The sequence below is a fragment of the Poecilia reticulata genome, linkage group LG15 (assembly GCF_000633615.1).
Source record: "Poecilia reticulata strain Guanapo linkage group LG15, Guppy_female_1.0+MT, whole genome shotgun sequence".
Lineage (NCBI taxonomy): Eukaryota > Metazoa > Chordata > Actinopteri > Cyprinodontiformes > Poeciliidae > Poecilia > Poecilia reticulata.
The window spans coordinates 20,640,422-20,645,995 of record NC_024345.1 but is presented as its reverse complement, the minus strand read 5'-3'; positions in this window follow the sequence as shown (position 1 = coordinate 20,645,995).

Genomic DNA, 5,574 nt, shown 5'->3' with positions numbered 1-5,574 from the left:
TAGTATGGACGTCTGCCATAGTATGGAGTCGGTGTAGCATAGTAGTAGGGACGTCTGCCGTAGTATGGAGTCGGTGTAGCGTAGTAGTATGGATGTGGTCTTCTGTAGTAGGGACGTCTGCCGTAGTAAGGATGTGGTGTGGTGTAGTAAGGTTGTGCTTCAGGCATTGTTGTTTCGGTCCACTCAAAGCGGGGATCTCTCCAGTCCTTTGTAGCAGCTTCTTGCTTTTGCAGTCGCCATAAATCTGATTGTAGTATCTGGGCTTTTTCACTAAGATGCTGATTTACGTCCTCAACGTCCTTCAACTTAGCAGAAAGGAGAAAAGTATCTGAAATGTTAAAAATTAATTTTGATTAATTTTTTTACGTTTGACAGAAGTAAAATACATTCCTGTGTTATTTCTTACACATGAGGGTAGATCTGAATATCCTTGTGTAACAATAAACTCTATAATTTCAGGTCTTAATAGATGGTGTCTTTGTTGGCAACAGCAATGATCTCTGGATCTAGTTGCCTTTTCTCCTGCAACTGCACACTGACAAGGATGGATCTATCAATCATCCAGTTCAGTTTAACAGATCCACTGTCCAGTCAGTGCTGTACTTAGCCTTTTGGTTACTCTACCGCCGTGTTTTTAATCAATGCAGAACGATCTCCATCTGTAGCACCAAATGTGAACGTGAGACTAGAATCACTTAGCGAATTAAAAGGACAATGTTGATATTTTGAATAGAGGTTTTGTTAAGTATCAGTAATAAGCATGGTACATTGTTCATGGCCTTCATTCAACAGTTGACAGACAGGAAGGTGGTCTATGAGAGAGGCATGAGACAAAGGTCAACAGGCCAGGACTCAAACCCGTGACGGCCGTTGTAGCCTATATCGGTAAACATTATCTGTTTCAATAGATTTAACGTAATAAACTCAGCTATTTGCGCTCTTCCCAAACATCTGGTGAAGTCTACCAATGGCACAACCCTGATCTCTGAGCTCTCCAGCTCTACTGTGCATCATGGCTGCAATCAGCTGGTCTTCACCCAAACTCCAGGAAGGCCAAGGAGGTTCTGGTGAGATTCTCCTGCAGGTACCGTGGTTTTCAGAAGCTGCCACCTTCCAAGGGAAACTTGTGATGATTGTAGGGGGAATAGAGGTACTTGGGCACTGGTTCCCTTCTAATACAGAGGAGATTCTCCAGAAATGCAGCCAGAGGGGATATATTTTTAAAGCTGGGGTATGTAACTTAATGTGTTTGTTAAATCTGCCACTGTGTCGTAACAATATGACAGATAATCTGTGAAAAATATCAAGGGTTATACCTGCTCCTCATACCAACTACAGAAACACGCAGCTCAGACAGAAACGACCAATCAGAGCCAGGAGGCTACCAGTGACAGCGGATAAACAGTTTTCTCTGCCATTAGCACATTTAGCAACACGTACACAAGGGGGATTGACACCACCAAGACCATCCTCTTGCCTCTGATTGGTTGATTTTGGCTGGGAGTGGTGCACTTCTTCAGATGCAACAGCAGCACTGGGAGGAAGTGAAGGAGCCTGATCTTTCCACACATTATCTGTCTCATGCTATTCTGTCAGGACAGGAAACGGTGACAGTTTTATCAAATCCATATAAAAATTATTTTCATAAAAATTACACACCCCAGTATAAAGGAAACTGATTCTTTGGAGCCAATAAATCCATTACGATCAACTCAGTCAATCTTGAAAAGGCTTCAGAAAACAGAAGAACTTTATGTAATTTAATCTAATCTTACAGCTGGAGTTGGGTGTTCGAGGGGAAGGTCCTGGTTTTGTCTCCATGTCAGACCAATGGTTTCAAATGATCCGACGGCATAATTTATACTCACAATAGATGCGCAGACCAGTGATTATTACCAGTATCACCCAGCAGATCGCTACCGTGGACAGACACCGTTTGCTGGATGGAGTCCTGCCATCTAAGTGGAAAAATAATGACGAATAATGATTACGGAACTATTTCCTTACGTACTTTTCCTTTTATGTTGCAGTCTTATTACAGGTTGAAATACATTAATCATGTCTTTCCTCAAAATTCTACACACAAATACGTCATGCTGGTCTGAGTCCCTCTGGTAAATCCAGACTTGGAGCCGATAATGAGAGGCTCTCATGTGGCTGCTCTGTCAACCAGGCCTGATTGGTGGATTTCTGCAGAGGTTCTGGAAGATTCTCTGTCTGCACAGAGGAACGCTGGTGCTCTGACAGATTGACCAGGGGGTTCTTGGTCACCTAGCGTCTCTCCTGATCCCTCTGTCCAGACGGCTTTAGGAAGAGTCCAGACCAATAACGGAGGCCGCTGAGCTCACTGGACCTCAGAGCAGCAGAAATGTTTCTGGATCCTTCCTCTCATTTGTTCCTCAAGACTATCCTGCCTGAGGTCTCCAGACAGTTCCTTCAAATTCATGTTTGACCTCTGACCTGTGAGATCTTATATAGATGGTGTGCCTTTCTAAATAAAGTCCAGTCAGCTGAATTTACCACAGCTAGACTCGACCGTAACTGTAGAAACTCAACGATCAGCGGAAAAATCTCAACTGTGAGTTTCATCAACAAAGTATTGAGCAAAGGCAGCGAATACTTATGAAAACTTTCTTCTTTTTTACTTTTGATAAATTCACAGTTCAATCTAAACCTCTATTCAACATTGTCATCATGGGGTATTTGTGTGCAGAAAATTTATTCATTACAATTTGTAATATGTCTATAGTGTAATAACATTTTAATAAAGTAAGTACTTTGACATGGAAATTTTACTGTATATTTTGCTAAAGTCCTGTTAACAATAATGTATATATATATATATATATATATAACAGGTCGTTATGTGTAACAGTCTTTTAACTAAAGCTGCAAAACGTTTCATTGCTGTGCTGCAGCAGCTAAAACGACCTTTACTTTGAACCCATCTGTTAGGATTTTTCTTTTTCAGCATCACTAATCAATGTCATAAAAGTAAAACCCTCCATAGAAATATACATAAACTCTTACCTGTGGACAGGTAAACCCTGGGTTCATGAGTCCCAGTCAGCTCCATGGATTCTGCCTTCATGCTGACCAGCGTCTCTGCAGACAGAGGATGAAACTGAAGAGAGAAGTTCCTCATGAGAACCATCTGCTTTGTGGTCTTTCCAACCTTCCTGTTTTAAGAGGCCGTCATCACGTTTTTAACCACAGCCTGCTGGTTAAAGTCCAGCAGCTGTTAAACTCTGCAACCTGCTGCAACAAACAAAAACCCCTGATATGAAATAGTTATGGATGAATAAGTCTGGAAATAAGTTCATTTTCATTTCGCATGTTTAAAATCAACCAAAATATCACATTATTAAACATCCCTGTGCACAGCTCTCTCTCTTTATGGGTTATTGGTTGAGATGAAGACATTCGGTGTTGACCAGGACTGGATCAAAGATGTGCTGCAGCTCTGCGGCCCAACAGGAGGTTCTGGTGCAGCTGATGGTCCAACACAGAGCATGGAGGAACATGAACTATTTCATTTCCCTTTGGGATCAATAAAGTGTTATTTTTATGAATCCAGGAGATGAAAAACTTCCTCCTCCTACCGGAGCGTCAAGGTTTAGATGGTTCTGCTGGTGTCATTTAATACTTCATTTCACAGAACCTGCAGGTTACATTTTACAATGTTTTCACACATTCAGGTATTTTTCTTCTAATAATCCTTTAAGTTAAGTAACAAATGGACAGAATAATAAAATACTACAGTCAAAATAAAGATGGTGTCGTTATTAAAGGGTTAAAGGGGGAACATGCAACTGGGCAGGTTAATATAAACATTTAAAAAATGTGCAACTTACTAAATATTTCCATTGAAATTACTTGAAGTTTACTGGAAAGTAACCAGTAAATGCCTGGAAAGTTAAATTCCCAGAACTTGGTATGTTGCAGAAATGCTCTGGAAAGTAACTGGTTAATCCTGTAAGTACCAAGTGTCAGGTTCTGAAAAGTGCGGCTGTGTTGGTACCAGGGTTCTTCAGCAGTGTTGACATGAGGAGGAATCGGGTCACAGATCCAGGATGACATTCAGGAGTAATTTGGTAATTTTGCCATTAGATGTTTTAGTTTGATTTTGCTTTGAGACTTTTTAACTTTTTTTATCCTTTTTCCTTCATTTTAGACGTTCAGTTTTCTGCCTCTTAGTTTATGTGAAATTAGGTTTTGAGTTTGGATTCTTTTCGGTTCCTCTTCTGCGTTGACTCATTTCTTTTCTGGCCTGGTTCACCGGGGGGTTTTGCTGAAGATCAGCTGCTTTAATACGTGATGTGGGTCGAGTCCTGCATCGCTTTCTGGTTTTAAGTCTTCCTGTTCTGACATTCTTCCAATTAGTCTGATCATTCTGCTTATTTAGCATCTTCTGTTCAGTTTTTGTAGACATAAAAATTCACAATTGTTTTAATCTCTTCTCTGCAAAAACATGAAATCTTACCAAGTATTTTTTGGTTTACTGTTTGGTGTAAATATCTTTGTACACTTGAAACAAGTCAAAACACTCTGGCAGAATAAGTTCATCTAATTATCCAAAGTATTGCACTGAGTCGTTCACTTCTACTAGATATACATTAAACACACACAGGGGTTTATTTCTCTTAAATTTAGCTGCCATATTCCTGAAATTCAGATTATCATAAACATTAAATAACAAGTTTTATAAGTTGCTTTATGAAGCAAAAAAAAGTTTTATTGTGGGACTTTTTCACACTAAATCCTAAAAATAAAAGTACAGAGAGAAGCATTAGCCAGTAAATAAACTACATAAAAAACATAAAATAAAGTAATAATATGAAATAATGAAAATTTAAAATGACCAGATGATAATATAGTTGAATTTAAAATGCTATAGTAACACGACAGGAAGTAATATTGATTATTAAGAGTTTTTTGTTGTTGTATTTACCCAGAATTCTCTGCAGCATAGTCCACTTCCTGCTTTTGGAGCATCTCTGGTCCGCTTGGTGTTCACACTCTAACCACACCTCAGTCTGGATTAACCAAACTCACACCGAGGTTTTCCAGTGGACCAGAGTTCATGTTTTAGGTCTGCAGCCGTTTGATTACTTATTCACCTCTCCAATCAAACCGGACTTTCTATGCAAACGGACTGGAGTTGGATTGATACGGACTGGAGTTGGACTGATGCGGACTGGAGTTGGATTGATGCGGACTGGAGTTGGATTGGCACGGACTGGAGTTGGATTGATGCGGACTGGAGTTGGATTGATGCGGACTGAACAGAACCGGACTCTCCATGATGTCCAGCTCTGCATCGTCTCGTCTGCAGCTTCCTGCCAGGTTTCTGGTCCGAATCGTTCTGGCTGCTGATCAGGTAGCAGCTGGACTGGAAGTGGAGCCAACGTGGTCCAATGTGGCTTCCTGAAAATGAAGACATCAACCAATTGGCCTGATTTATCACCTCACAACAGAAGAATGTCCTGGATGAAGATGAAAACATGCTGCTGTACTTTTTCTGCTATGATGTGACGGTTTGGTCGTTGTGTTCAGGCTCTGGATTCTCCCATC